We start from the raw sequence: 16,916 nt of genomic DNA on the forward strand, positions 1-16,916 counted from the left end.
ATTGTAAATACTTGTACATAGTTTTATTTTATGCCTTTTGTCTTGTAATCTTGATCTGTTTGAATGTTTTCTTTCCCCATTCTGTTTAAAGGGCTGTTTGTATTTTTCATAATAAATTCTGTTAATAACTTTAAATGAAGCTGATGTATTGTTAGATCAAATGGAAATAACATTAGTGACAAAAACTATTTTGAAATTTATTATAACACCTTAAAACTTTAAGAAACAATCTGAACAAAACTTAATATTTCTTTTGTAGCACCTTATATTAGTGCCATTCTTTGGAAAACAGTCTGTCCATTCTCTATGCCCTCTTCTCCTCTGCTTCTCTCTGTACCCTCATGTCCTCATATCTTTCCCTCTTTCTTTTCTGACCCCTTGCTGCTGGCTCACTGTCTTCCTTCTCCATCTGGTTGACCACCGCTCCGCTTAGCCCTGGAGTGTCCTCAGGGATGGAGGCAATCAGGACAGGAGGTGTTGTGGAAGTCCTCTGACCCAACACCTCATCCATAAGGACAAACCAGGGCCAAGTAGTAGCAGCAGTAGGCTTTTCACTGACTTCCTCTCCTGATCCTGGATACTTACAATCCTAAAGTTAGATGGAATAAAAAAAAAATTTTAAATTGACTACACAGAGAAACCAACAAGACTTTTAGAAATATTTTTTTTATTTGTGTGTGACATGAGAACTTCTGAACATAATCTAAATTCTTTTTTTTTTTTTCAAATTGTCCCACATTGTTTTGGCCTGCAAAGGGTGTGACCTTCCCCTGTTGGTCCATCTTCTCCAGAATTGTCCTAAACTGAAAGAAGTATGTTAATCACTGGATGGATGTTTATGAAAGTGAGAAAGATAGGAGTTATTGAAACTGGACAGAAACCGACTGCAAAGAATGTTATTGTACCTCCAAGCCATGGTGGCTGAGTTTTTAGCTTCAGTAAAAAGGTGGTGGTTCTCACCCCTGAGCTTAATAAACTGGCCCGTCTGCTCCTTTGTCCCTAAAAAAATATGAAAATACCAAACAAAAAAAAATAAAGCCTTTTTTAATTTCACATTTGTCTTAATTTGAGGAAAATATTAAAAGTATTTCTATGCAAATGCCTAAAACAAGCTCTTTCAAACTTTTAACTTCTTTACTGAGATTCACTTACATTTGGAGGTGTATTCCTCGTCGGGTTTACCTGGTTTCAGAAATTATAATGCTAGCTGAATTATAAATAAACTTTTAAAACATATGGCACATTTCTTCATCAAAAATGAATATTGGAGAGCTTATTTATTCTCAATCACACTCTCCAGCGATACACATAGATTACATAAAACTCCATTTATTCTGGTTAAATCGATTTTCAGTAACAATTAAAATAATAACATAAACTGTTAGAAATCACTTGTGTTAAACGTTCACTGTGATGACTGCCAGCGGGAGCTTAGTGCCGGGAGTCCGGTCAGATCTCTACCGGGCTAGCTCGCCTCACCGCCGGGAAAGCTGGCGAGGCGAGCCAGTTACTACGCTGGGAACGGAAAACTCCGATCACGTCGGAGCACGTTTGAAATTAAGCGATGTCTTGATAAATCAAGCAGATATTTCACGTCTACATAGTTATATTCCCACACTAAAAACATTGTAGAAGTTAATTTGTGTCACAGAAAGTGTAATTTTCCACAATTTACTCACAGCTTTTGCTGCTATGGTGCGTCATGGCTTCCCCTGCTTTACCAATCCGCTTCGACCCGCAATGAATGATGGGAAATGATGGGCCGCGAAGGATACTCATGTTGGACCACTTGTTTGCTGAATATTGGACCATCTGCACCTTGTTGGACGTCACTATGCCTTTCCAACGGCATCGGCCATTTTGTATCCAGGACGGTCCGCTCCTACATATCCCTTTGAACATTGCGACTGATATGACGGGGCGCCCCATGTCTGACGTCACAGGACACTATATATGAAGGCACCCAGTTTGAACATACGCCTTCAGCTGGAGATCGTGACACGGTCACCAACATCTGAAGCATCACCTGGAGAAGAGTCCCGAGTGGATTTCATTTATTCTCTCTCGTTGGCCAGCGAAGAATTCATAAAAGAGGTTTCTGGACTAATAAGGCCAGAAATTTCACTTTGCCGATCGAAGATGTGAGTTTAACATGTAACTAAAAAACCACGGAGTTTCAAGGAGCCACTTTGTTTTGTCCTAGTCGACTTTGATAGTCAGATCATATTTTCCCTTTCGCCAAGGATGCCAGAGGACGAAGATTGACCGCTTTTCCTGAAGTTAACTGTGGACACACATTAGCTTCCAACTTCCCCCTCCATTCGCTCTCAACTCCGCTGAGAAAGAAGGCTTCAACAAGTAAAACCATCCTTTATTTTTATTTATTTCTCAGAAAGTCTGGGCAGGGTACAGGAGGTTTTAGTGCGATGAGATTCACTATTTAATCTAATGTGTCCTGAATGATATGTGCATGTAACCTTTTTATTGAAACTTTGATGTGCCGTGTTTGACGTCTGGAGGCCGCTGCGCTCCCCAGCTTTGTGTGTGTTTTGCGGGGTTGTTGAACACCTGAGAGCAAGCGCAGGCGCGCTGTGAGACTGGACTTTTAAAATAACCTCATGGTGAAATTCCCCATTTTCTTTGTCTTCAACCTCACTGCTTGCTAGCTTGCCGCCAAAAGTTTTATAACTCTTTGTCTGCTCAAGAGTTGGGGGAGGTTTTATGACTGAGTATAACTGAGTTACAGTTGGAGCTGCGCCCCACCCTCCACTCACAACCATATCCTTTTTGTCATATTATCATTTTTGCCATAACTGCTGGTTGATCCCATATGCACCCACTGCTGTTTTGCTTTATTTTTGTTTAGTTAGATATTTTACCCCTTTTTTGTAGAACTTTGCATGTTTGAGTAGGTGAAGATTATTAAATCAGAAGAACGGATTGTATCAGGCTGTGATTTAATAAATATTCACATAGATAAAGAGAAGGCGTTTCTGGGTTTATTTTGTGCAAGAGTGATTCGTCAGTCAAGATAATGTTAAATGTTCCACACGTTTTGGCAGAAACGGTCGATTAAACAGTGACATCTCTGGTAATAGTTATCAATTATTACTCAGTATTTAACGGTTGAAATTATCAGAGGCGTTGAGCCGCAATTACAACACCAGAAGACATCTCTGGTCTTGATTTATTAATGAGGATTTTGGTTAAGAAATAAATTTTGTCAAATTATGATTTTTAATTATAATTATTGATAAGGATTAATCAATCAATAATCATACTTCCAACACTCACAACCCATCTTTCAAATCGGGCAAAAGAAAGACACATTTGTCGGCCGCATTTGAGGGAGTCTCGGAATGATTCATGAATTGGGACAGCCTTCGTTGCCACGCTGTGACGTAATCAGCCGACAAATACGGCCTACGAAGGATGCAGCCCCTGAGGCTGACTTCCAGGTCAGCCTCGGCGTCGGTACATTCCCTTTCCAGTTGATTTTGTCAAATGTAAATTTGTTTCAGTAATTGTAAAAGTGTTTCGCCTCTTGTTAAATTGTTTTCTGAAATATTAATTTGTTTTCTGAAATATTAATTTGTTTTCCGAAATGTAAATTTGTTTCGGTACTTGTAAAAGTGTTTTGCATCTTGTTAAATTGTTTTCTGGAATGTTAATTTGTCTTTAGGTTTGTAAAAGGGTTTTAGATTTTGTAATGTTGGTTTGCAACCCCCTGCCACCGTACACATCTAAACCCGATTTCTACCTAACCTATAAGCTAAAAATCTAACACAACACTGTTCAGTGCATCATCTGAAAATGGAAAGTGTGGCACGACTGCAAACTTACATGGCCTTTCACCTCAACAGTTCAACAGTTCAACTTTCAGCAACAGAATGACCATACAAAGGCTACAATGGAAGGGTTTAGGGCATATATGTGTTAGAATGGCCCAATGTCCAGATCTTAAACCAAGTGAGAATCTGTGGCAAGACCTAAAAAATGCTGCTCACAGATACTCTCCATCCAGTCTGATGGAGTCTGAGCTATTTTGCAGAGAGCAATGGGGAAATATTTTAGTGTCTAGGTGTGCAAAGCTTTTAGAGAGATACAGCTAAAGACTTGCAGCTAGAACTGCACCGAAAAGAGGTTTTACAAAGTATTCACTCAGGGGTGCTGAACACTATGCACCTTAAACATTTTTAGATTTTGTTTCATAAAACATATGGAAACCATGTATCATTTTTCCTCCCCCTCCCAAAATTATACATCTTTGTGATGTTCTATCACATAAACTCCCAATACAATACGCACAATTTGGGCTAACGTGTTAAAATAATATGTGCTACAACAACATTTAATTTACCTTCGGGATGAATAAAGTATTTTTTTATTAAATTCAACTGAACTGAAAATGTAAGTAAAGTTCAAGGGGAATGAATACTTAAGGTCATCAGATAGTTTATGGAGCCATGTGTATAAGTTTAGAGACCAGAAGGATAATGTGTAATGCCTGAGAGCAATTTATGATGTCCCTCTGACATAATCCCTCCAGCATGTCCTGGGCCGTCGCTGGGGCCTCCTCCCCGAGCCACCTCAACTAGCTCCTCTCGATGTGGAGGAGCAGCGGCTCTACTCTGAGCCCTCCCGGATGGCCAAGCTCCTCACCCTATCTCTAAGGGAGTGGCCGGCCACCCTACGGAGGAAACTCATTTCAGCCGCTTCTATCAGGGATCTTGTTCTTTTGGTCATGACCCAAAGTTCATGGCCATAGGTGAGGGTAGGAACGTAGACCGAATGGTAAATCAAGAGCTTCGCTTTTCGGCTCAGCTCTCTCTTCACCACAACGGACTGCCACAGCGCCCCCATTACTGCGGCAGCCGCACCGATTCGTCTGTCGATCTCCCGCTCCAGTCTTCCCTCACTCGTGAACAAGACCCTGAGATACTTGAACTCCTCCAATAGAAGCAGGAACTCCCTCCAACCTGAAGAGGACAAGCCACCCTTTTCCGGTCGAGAACCATGGCCTCGGACTTGGAGGAGCTTAGCTCATCCCAGCTGCTTCACACTCGGCTGCGAACCACCCCAGCGCATGCTGTAGGTCTTGGCTAGAGGGGGCCAGCGGGACCACGTCATCTACAAAAAGAAGAGACGAAATCCACTGGTCGGAGTGAGGCTGAGTGTCGGCGGAGCGCGAAACTTCGGTCTGAAAACGCTGGTCTACTTAAAACCCCACAGTGGTAGAAATTATTTACTTTTGGAAGTGGCGGTAAAAGGCATAAACTGGTATGTGAATGGTTCAGAATGGATAAACAGGAGGACAATATGGACTTTGATGAATGGACGCCAGTAAGTAGAGGGAGAGGACGCGGAAGAGGTAAAGCAGAAGAAGGGAAATTGTTAGACAGCCAAAGGAGTAAAAGAGAGCTGGAAGAAAACAGTTCTGAAGAAGAGAGAGTAGTTAGGAGGAAAATCGGAAGGGAAGAATGTAAAATAATATTAAAGATAAAAAATGAAGAAGAAAAAGAGAACCTGAGTCCTATTTCACTATCTAGAGAAATAAAAAAAAAGATAGGAGATGTTGAAATGGTGAAGGTCTTGAGAGATGGAAATATACTGGTGGTGTGTAAAACCGAAGAACAAAGAAGAAAGGCTTTACAAGTTGAAAACATTTGCAAGAAAACGGTGACAGAGAAGAAGATTATAGGAGAAGATAAAATCATTCGGGGGGTAATTTATGGCATTCCTCTGGAGGAAGATATAGACAAGTTTAAAAAAAAGCATTGTCGGTGCAAAGGTAAAAAATCTCAAAAGACTGACAAAAAATATAAATGGAGAAAGAGTAGGAAGCCTGTCAATTTTAATAGACTTTGAAGAAAAAGTGTTGCCACAAAATGTTAAAATAGGATATCTGAGTTTTTCTGTGAGGCCTTTCATTCCTCCACCACTAAGATGTTTTAAATGTCAGAGATATGGTCATATAGCAGCTGTCTGCAAAGGAAAACAAAGATGTCCAAAGTGTGGAGAAGATCACAGAATTGAAGATTGTGGGGAAGAAGTGCAGGAAAAATTTTGCAATTGTGGAGGGCAACATAGAGTTACATTCGGGGGATGTGAGGTAAGGAAGAAAGCAAAAGAAATTCAACAAATTAAGATGACTAAAAACATAAGCTATGCCGAAGCAGTCAAAAATGTACAGAAAGAAAGATCAAGGGATAAAGGTCAAATTAGGATTCCAGATTATCAACAAAGAAAAGTAGAATCAGAGGCAAATGTTACAATGTCTGTGGAAAAACTGATATTATTCATAGCTTATGTCATTAACTGCACTGAACAGGCTAAACACAAAACAGAAAAGATTAAAATAATAGTCAGAGGAGCAGAAAAGTTCTTAGGGTTTAAAGAAGACATTAATAAAAAGTTGGAAACAGATGGGAGGCAAGGAGGAACCCCAGCTGATAGAAATATATGATAATATTACAGTGGAATGCAAGAAGCTTAATAGCTAATGGACAGGAATTTAAATGGTATATAGATGGAATTGAAGAAAAACCAGAAATTATATGTATACAGGAGACGTGGTTAAAGCCAAACCTAGATTTTGTGTTTAAAGGGTATAATAGTATCAGAAGGGATAGACAAGAAGGAAGTGGAGGAGGATATGGAATATTTATAAAAGAAGGAATACAATATCAGATATTAGGAAAAGGTAAAAATTTAGAATACATAATAGTTGAAATTTACAATAAAAAAGAAAAATGTAAGATAATAAATTTTTATAATCCATGTAAAATATTATCATTTGAGTTGATGGATGAATTAATGGGATACTTAGAAGGAAAAGTAATCTGGTGTGGAGATTTTAATGCTAACAGCACATTATGGGGAAAATGTAATGATAAAAATGGACAAGTTATTGAAGAAATAATGGAAATAAAAAATTTGGTATGTATAAATGATGGAAGAGGAACAAGAATTAATGTAAAAACAGGTACAGAGTCTGTGATTGATTTAACAATAGTATCAAATTGTTTAGCCAATAACTGTGAGTGGGACATTGACAAAGATACAACAGTAGGCAGTGATCATTACCCCATTAAAATCATAACAGGAATATTAATAAATAACAGGAATACAGGATTATATAAAAGATGGAACTTTAATAAGGCTGATTGGGAAAAATTTTAATATTTAAGTCAAAAGAAATTGGAAGAAATAGATGAGTCAATTGATATAAATAGTTTAAATATAAATATCTGTAAAAAAATCTTACAGGCTGCAGAAGAATCAATAAAAAAAGGAGGAAGAAAGAACGATAAACAAATTGTGCCATGGTGGACAAAAGAATGTAGTGAAGTAATAAAATTAAGAAATAAAGCATTTAAAATGTTAAAAAGTAACCCAATTTATCAGAATCTAATTGAGTACAAAAGAAAGCAGGCAAAGATAAGAAAAATTATTAAACATGCAAAAAGAGAATATTGGAGAAACTTTTGTAATACCGTAGGGAGAGAAACAAAAATTGATCAAATTTGGAAAACGATTAAAAGAATGAAGGGTATTAGAAAAGAATATGGATATCCTATATTAAAAATAGATAATACAACTATAACGGAAGATAAAGAAAAAGCAGAAATATTAGCTAAAACATTTAGTAAAATTCATAGTTCAAATAATATTAGTGAAGAGGGGAAGAAAGGTAGGGAAATCACAAAGATGAAATATAAAGAATTAATGCAAAATAATGTAGATACAAATAAATTAATAAATGAACCATTTACACAAGGAGAATTGAACTTTGTAACCAGGAAAACAAAAAATACATCACCTGGAAAAGATCAAATGTACTATATGATGATAGAACATCTTAATGACAAAGCAAAAGACAAAATATTAGAATTATACAATAAAGTCTGGGAGGAGGGAGAGCTGCCACAGAGCTGGAAGGAAGCAATAATTATTCTAATAGCTAAACCAGGAAAAGATAACACAAAACCAGAAAATTATAGACCGATCGCATTAACATCAAATATTTGTAAAATAATGGAAAAAATGATTAATAATAGATTAACATATTATTTAAATATTAATGGATATATATCTAGAAATCAAAATGGGTTTAGAAAAGGGAGAAGCACAAATGACTCTGCATTATGTTTAGAATATGAAATTAGGAGAGCACAAATAAACAAAGAAAATGTAGTAGCTGTATTTTTCGACATAGAAAAAGCTTATGACATGATGTGGGTTGAAGGATTATTAATTAAATAAAATAAAATGGGTATTACTGGAAAAATGTATAACTGGATTAAAGATTTTTTATCAAATAGAACAATACAAGTAAGAATTGGTCAAGAATTGTCAGGTAAATATATAATAGATAATGGTACTCCTCAAGGAAGTATTATAAGTCCGTTATTGTTTTCTATAATGATAAATGATGAATTTAAAAATATTGGTAAGGAAGTCGGTTGCTCACTATTTGCAGATGATGGAGCTATATGGAAAAGGTGGTCGTAATATCAAACTTATTGAAAAGAAAATACATGATGAGATTATTAGAATAGAAAAATGGGCAAATCAATGGGGATTTAAGTTCTCAGTGGAAAAAACAAAAGTAATGGTGTTTACACAGAAAAGGAAAAGAGAAAATATAAAACTAAAATTATACAATCAAGTTTTAGAACAAGTAAAAAATATAAAATTTTTAGGTATATGGTTTGATGAAAAAATTATATGGAAAGTACATATAGAAAGAATCATAGATAAATGCAAAGAAATATTAAATATTATGAGATGTATGGCTGGTATTGATTGGGGAGCAGATCGAACATCATTAAAAAGAATTTATACAGGATTAATTAGATCAAATATTGATTATGGAAGTATAGCAAACACTCACCTTATAAAATTAGACAATATACAACATCAAGCTTTAAGAATTTGTACTGGAGCAATCAGAACCAGTCCAATAGCAGCACTTCAGGTAGATATGGGAGAGATGCCATTAGATTTAAGAAGGAAACAGTTAGCAATAAATTACTGGATAAACTTACAAAGCAATAATCCGGATCATCCCACACGTGATATTTTAAAACCATGCGGGGAAAAAGAAAAAAAACAAGTTAAGAGTTTTGGTTGGATTATCAATAATATAGCAGAAGAATTTCAAATATATGAAAAAGAAATAAGTTCAATATTGCCTTTGCCAGTAGTGCCACCGTGGCTGTTACCAGAAGCAGTGGTGGATATGGCATTGATGAAAAAGAAAAAGGATCCAAAATGTAGATTAGATTCAAGTTTAATACAAGAATATATAAACAATTACTATCATTATGTCCAGATTTACACAGACGCATCAAAAACAGATGAAAAAATAGGAGTAGCATTTGTAATACCAGAATTTAAAATAAAAGTAGGAAAAAGAATTACAGATGGATTATCAGTATATTCAGGAGAATTATTAGCAATATTGTTAGCAGTGCAGTGGGTGGAGGATATAAAACCATTAAAAACAATCATTTGTTCAGACTCAAGTTCAGCATTATTAAGTTTAAAACATAATCATTCAGAGGGTAGACCAGACATTTTGTTGGAAATAAAACATACTTTATTTAGAATACAAAGAATGGGATTAATATTAGTGTTTTTACGGGTACCAGCACATGTAGGAGTTGGAGGGAATGAGATGGCGGACAGGATAGCAAAGAAGGCAACACAAAACAACATTAGCTTTATAATAAATATTAGTAGGTCAGAGGCAAGAAATATAATTAAACAGAGAATCAGGAAAGAGTGGCAAAAAAGGTGGGATGAAGAAAAGAAAGGAAGATGGTTTTACAGAATCAACAAGATAGTAGGAGAAGTAAGAACAGGAAGAAGGAGCAGAAAAGAGGAAAGATTAATTACAAGATTAAGAATAGGACATACAGGACTTAATTCTACATTGTTCAAGATAAAGAAACATAATACAGGAAAATGTGATCATTGTGGAGAGGAGGAAACAATAGAACATGTAATATTGAAGTGTCAGAAATATGAAGAAGAAAGAACAATTTTAAGGAGAGAATTTGTAGGTATTAAAGAAAATTTTATTTTGAGAGATACTTTGCAAAGAAGTTTAGGTAGCAAACATATTCAAATTATAATTAGATTTTTCAAAAGCACTAAATTAATAAATAGAATTTGATTGTTGTAACAGTAAATAAGATTTAAAACCATGAAGAACCACACTCCATACCAGTCGGTGGCGGTAATGCACATCATAAAGTTATTTGCCAACTGCCAAAAAATAACACAGAAGAAGAAGAAGAAGAAGAAATCCACTGGTCCCCAAACCAGACCCTCTCCGGCCCTTGGCTGTGTCTAGAAATCCTGTCCATAAAAGTTATGAACAGGACCGGTGACAAAGGGCAGCCCTGCTGGAGTCCAACATGCAACAGGAACAGGTCCGAGTTAGTGTCGGCAATGCTGCCCAAACTCCTGCTCCACTTGTACAGAGACCGGATGGGCCCTAATAAAGGGCCCCCGATGCCATACTCCTGGAGCACCCCCCACAGGGCATCATGAGGGACACAGTCGAATGCCTTCTCCAGGTCCACAAAACACATGTGGACTGGTTGGGCAAACTCCCATGAACCCTTGAACCCTTGTCTCATCATACAGTGTTGTTTCTACAGGTCCTTCTCAAAATATTAGCATATTGTGATAAAGTTCATTATTTTCCATAATGTCATGATGAAAATGTAACATTCATATATTTTAGATTCATTGCACACTAACTGAAATATTTCAGGTCTTTTATTGTCTTAATACGGATGATTTTGGCATACAGCTCATGAAAACCCAAAATTCCTATCTCACAAAATTAGCATATCATTAAAAGGGTCTCTAAACGAGCTATGAACCTAATCATCTGAATCAACGAGTTAACTCTAAACACCTGCAAAAGATTCCTGGGGCCTTTAAAACTCCCAGCCTGGTTCATCACTCAAAACCCCAATCATGGGTAAGACTGCCGACCTGACTGCTGTCCAGAAGGCCACTATTGACACCCTCAAGCAAGAGGGTAAGACACAGAAAGACATTTCTGAACGAATAGGCTGTTCCCAGAGTGCTGTATCAAGGCACCTCAGTGGGAAGTCTGTGGGAAGGAAAATGTGTGGCAGAAAACGCTGCACAACGAGAAGAGGAATGAGCAGCAGAAGAAAACCAGCAAGTACAGGCCTTTAGACAACATTTGGGAGGCATTTCACTTTTATCCGTCCTTGAACAAATTAGCAGTCAGGGATCAGAACATGTAATTTCTACACCTCAAATGTGTATTCAAAGGAAGGTTTTGACCATTACCATCGGCTTGGTATGACATACAGAGTTTGAAACCAAAAAGGTGAAGGAATTAACAATATAATCATTATCTATTCACACACTTGGCCTGTATGCATGTATTAGCAAATATTATAAACAGCACCATGATTCCTTGTTGGCATACATCAATATTATTTAGACTTACAAAATAATGAAAATGCCTGGCTGCAACATTGCAAAAATTTATGACATATTCAATATCAAACATCTGTGTCTAACTACTGAAGCAGGGGCTCATAGAAGTTTTAACAGCTACTTTCTGTTGCTTTGTTTCTGCAGAAGCTGGCTTTGCTGCAGTGCTACTGTTAGCATAAACAAGTCTTTAAATTAGTTTGAACTGTTTTATTTTTATTTCTGTCCTTAATACCAGTGGTACCACTAACAACATTTGTATTGTTTATGAGAAGTTAAATGTCCTTGCTTTTGTGTTTCTATTATTTAAGTTGCTATAACCTACAGCCAAATCAAAAGGAGTGGCAGCCCCAACAGTCCCCACTTTTCATGTTTACGATGTCATATGGATCAGAGTTGCACTTTTGATTTTTCTCCAACGTTCTATGCTCACTGTGTGTTGGTGTGTGCCTTCATGTGCTTGTGTTTGCCCTTTCTCGTTCCTCCTTCGCTCACAGCTCTACATCTGCGTTTCCTCCATTGTTAGGCTTGTTTTGGGATCTTCGTATGGCACAGAAAGCCTTCTCATTAATTCTGCTGAGAAAGACTCGATTACTGAGCTCAGGACCTCTTACTGCTGAGAACAGCCTTTCACCTCAGCATGCATTGATTTCTCTAACCCTTTCAGCCCTCCCTCTCTGTCCGGACCAGCTCAGCTCAGCACACACACACACACACACACACACACACTGAATCATTTGAATATCATAACACAGTATATGATGAATGCTAACTAGACAGCAGCCCTAGCTTTGATTAATGAAGATATCGTGCTGGTTTACAACAGTGGACCATGCGCCACACAGCCCAAACCATATATAACTGTTCAGTGAGTATTAATCAGGGTTAACCAGACAGCATTTTCTTGCAGAACAAATGAAGCAGCTTAACACAGACTTGGAGATACAATGAGAACACAACACACACACAAACAATCTATATATAATTCATAATTCTCAGCACAACCTTGGTTTTTGAAAAGGGTTTGAGAACACTTTAGTTCAGGTTTATTTAAAGAAAAAGCTGATCTTTCCTTCTAAGGTGGTCTCAAATATAGTTTTTGCTTGTTTTTTTTTTCTCCTTACCTTGCAGCGTGAAGAAAAATATAATAGTAGCCTTTATTGCATCAGTATCTGTATGCTTGTGTGGTTATCTATTTTGCTAGTAAGAAGACAATACAACTTATGCATTTCTTACCAAACAGGGCCATAATTTACAAAAATCTCAAAATACCCACATGAAATAAACATAAAAATTTATTTGATTATTATATTGAAATATGCTGGTTAGTAGCAATTTTGCGATTGTGCACATGGTAAATGTTTCCAGCCTCACCACTATCTCTGAACAAGGGAAATACTTCTTTTTATCTTCCTACATCCATCCCGAGTTTAGAGAAGCCTTGTTGGACAGTGTTTTTAGTTGACTCCTCTCATGTGGAATCAAACTCAGGTGATGTAAAATGGCATCAGGTGCTCTATGCCAATGCCTTAAAATTTGCCATAGCTGACTTTTACAGAAATGTTTTGTTTTCTATTGAGTATTTTTACAGAAATGTATCCATAAACACGACTTTATATTTGTAAGCACAGCATAAAAACTGGTGCAATCACCAAAGGTTGGGATGCAGCCTTTGTAACGTTTAGTGGTTGTCTTGCTTTGTTATTTCTCTTCCTTAAAATGCCTTCAGACTGGACAAAAACAGCCAGAATATAGATGGCCATTGGGGGGGTTTGGCAAGTTCTCTGGCCTAGGTTTAGAACAAACTGAGCTCCTTTTTACAAGTGATACTTTATGAAAGCTCCCCAGCTCTTTATAAGATGCACATAACATTCATATAGAGTTGATGGTGGTTTTCAATTGTTGCTGCATGCTTAGGTTTTGGGTGGGGTGAGGGTATCAGCAGTGGTAGCTGATTCATGACATTGCGCACATCCAACTGGTGTTGCTTGGTCATTGAGACATAAAGACAGACTGGTTGACCCCATCATGGTGGTAGCATCCAGGTCTGTGATGTGATTTTTTACTTCACTGCAGCATCATGACATGGTTCTTGACAACCATATCTGGTTATAGCTCAGAGCATGGAGCAATTCTGGGTGTATATATTAAGACTGCTGTAGGAAAGCAATATTGGGATTCAATTCAATTCAAAAATACCCTAGTAATCCCAAAGGGAAATTAAATGCTGTTGTAGCTGTCATAAAGGAGGGTATTGGAGCAGGACCAGTTGGCAGAGAACGGCGAGGAGATGGCATGGTGAGTTGATCTGAGTTTTAATGGAGTTGACACAAACTTACAGGATGAACGGGATGGAGATCAGGTGTCCAAGTCCAAAGTAACGAAAGACTAGAATTGGGTAGACTCTTGGGGATTGTTGACGAGACAAACCAGTGGGGAACAATGAGAACAAACCAACTAAAATACAGAGGGACGTGAGTGTGGAACAAAGGGAAACTTGAGGCAGGTAATCAGTGGGAATGAGGAACAGGTGTGACTGGTTAGCAGGGAGGCTGAGGGAAAGGTGAAACTAATTTGCAGGGGTAACCAGGAACACAAGGAGCTGGGCAAGATACTAAACTAGATAACAAAACCAGGGGAAAAAAGATCTAAGCAAAACTTTAGGCAAAAAAAATAAATAAACATATGAAGCATAAGAATCTAGAATAATCATTAACTAAAATAAACCGAGAAACTAGAGGGAACAGAAGAAACATCTGGCTGACAAAAGTTAAACACCAAACTAAATAGCACATCATGACAGTAGCTCATATTATATCAAATGGCATGGAGACAGTGCAAAAAAGCAACAAGAGAGGGCAGAAAATAGCAGGGAAAAATGTGCTTTAGTGATTCCTGAGTGGGCTTTTATACCAGGAAAGGCTGCTGAACTTGGGTTTGATTTTTTAACACGAAATGTTATATTTACAAAAAATTAATATTGAGCTCATGAAAGAGGTCAGGCAAAAAATGTGAATAAATAAACCAACTGACTGCACAAACGCACTATAACTGACCTAACAAAGAAATAACTGACCTAACAAAGAAGACAATACACAACGTTTGCTGATCAGACCATTACAACACAATAGGGGGACCAAACAATACAATCACTAACTACAAGAAACGACACAGTACAGTTAATTCTGTTAATTAACTAAACACCCAGAAAGAAAATAAAAAATATTAAACTTAAAATGCAAATCTTTAGTTCAATAAAAAAAAGCTACTTGAAGTAAGAAAATGCAAATTCCCCCAGCAGATGGTGGTGCAGTTTAATTATCTCCTCCAGGTATTTAGTTGCTGTGAGCCCTAGTCACCATCTTTAGTCTGGGCAAACTTTCAGGGATCATGGACGGTAAGAAACTGGTAACTGAAACAAGATATAATAAAAATCACAGACCAAAATTGAGAAATGAGTTGATAAAAATACATAAGTGAACCAAATCTGCGTGCTTACAAATAGAACAAATGTATTTGAACCAATCACATTTTAATTTCATTGTTCTTGGCTGAATAAACAATAATTGAAGATTCATGAGAGTTACTGACTTTACTGCAGTGTCGCCATGGGTTTGGCCATCACAGGTGGCAATATCACAAGAAGCTGTCCAGTACAACCAGCAGGTTTGGCAGCCGAACAAGGTTTTGCAAGGATTTAAAAGTTGTCAAAAAAGATTTGTGTCTGCAAATCCTACACTTCCTCTGCTTGGTTCAGTTCTCTTTGTTTAAAATGTTCATCCCATGGTAATCAAACTGCACCAGGTTTTATCTGCAACAAACCAAGACCCAAGTTTTCAGGAGGTCCAGAGTTTGCTCGGTTGGTCCGCACCAGGGTTCAGATGAACTTTCAAACCTGCCCAAATGAAGTGGACTCTGAGGAGACAAATTCTGGTTGGAGGAAACACTGATTCTGTATAGGTGTAGGTGTTGCTACTGCCAAGACAGCAACATCAGAATTGCCTTGGTTCTGAAGCGGCTTTTCTAGATTTCTGTGATCCATCAATAAAAACATTTTGTATTTAACTGAGCAAATAGCGGGGTCTTAAGTTGTAAAGGCACCTTTATGCAGTCAACAGAATAAGGATTGCAACTATTTGACTGTTTTGAACTGAGCTATGCAAGCTTTTCTTAACCTGGATGTAAAACCAGCAATCATACTATCAAATAGTGAAGAATTGGCTCTTTTATGGTGTTTGAAAGTATTTTATCTAGCAGTTTATAAGATAAACATGTTATAGATAGTTGAATCCACAAGTTAAATAGAACAGTTCAATATTTTTCTAAATAGGCAGCACCAAGATACTATTTTCCCCTTATTTACTAGGTCAGTGTTATATGGTAATAATTTCTTTCATTGTTCCTGGCAGAGAACCATAGAGGTCACTGTAAGCATATGTGGTGACTTGCTGCCCTCTAGTGGCTATCTTTAAAATGGTGCCTAATACTATTTTATTTATTTTCTGAGGCCACTCATAGCAAGCTGGAATTTCTAACCAAATGTCATGAAGCTGTTTTGTGTTCTGAAAGAGTCTTGGGATGAGGCAAACTAGCAATTATTTGAAGCCAAGAACTCTATCAATCTCAGCCTTTTTTTCCAAGTTTCTCCCTTTAACAAAGATACAGTTTCATTATCCTATGTCCTTAACCACCTTGCTTGAAGAACATTGTTTAAAACCTTCAGTCAGGGCTTGCATACAGCACTTTTTATGCAGCTGTGTTGTCTTCATCAAAATGTTTGTTTTTCTTGAAACATAAAAGGTGAGAATAAGTGCACATAGGTTGTGAATACCCAGTATAGGAGAAGAAAGGGGCTAGAAATATTTTCCTGTTGTGACTTTACAGCCATAAGCCATACATTTATTAAATTAGTGATAATCAGTTTAACAATGCACTATCATGGTAACCAATTTATATTCAATATCTGACAAGTGATTCAAGTGTTTTGTTATTGGACTTCTGTGCTAGTCACGGATTGTCCATAATGGACACCATGTTCAAACATAAGAGTGTTCATCAGTGCACTTGGCACCAGGACACCCTAGGCAGGTCAATAATCGACTTTGTTGTTGTATCAACAGACCTTCGGCCGCATGTTTTGGACACTCGGGTGAAGAGAGGGGCGGAGCTACCGGTAAAGACTACCGGTTTGCCTCAAACCGATTCTGGCAAACCGTCTGGCGCCTCAGGTGGGGGAAGAAGTGCTTCGCCAACACTGTTTACAGTGGGGGTGGGAGGCTGCTGACCTCGACTGAGGACATTATTGGGCGGTGGAAGGAGTACTTCGAGGACCTCTTCAATCCTGCCATCACGCATTCCCTGGTGGAAACAGAGGCTCGGGACTCAGGGTTGGACGCTTTCATCACCCAGGCTGAAGTCACCGA

This window comes from Girardinichthys multiradiatus, chromosome 1, assembly GCF_021462225.1.
Source record: "Girardinichthys multiradiatus isolate DD_20200921_A chromosome 1, DD_fGirMul_XY1, whole genome shotgun sequence".
In the NCBI taxonomy this organism is placed as follows: domain Eukaryota; kingdom Metazoa; phylum Chordata; class Actinopteri; order Cyprinodontiformes; family Goodeidae; genus Girardinichthys; species Girardinichthys multiradiatus.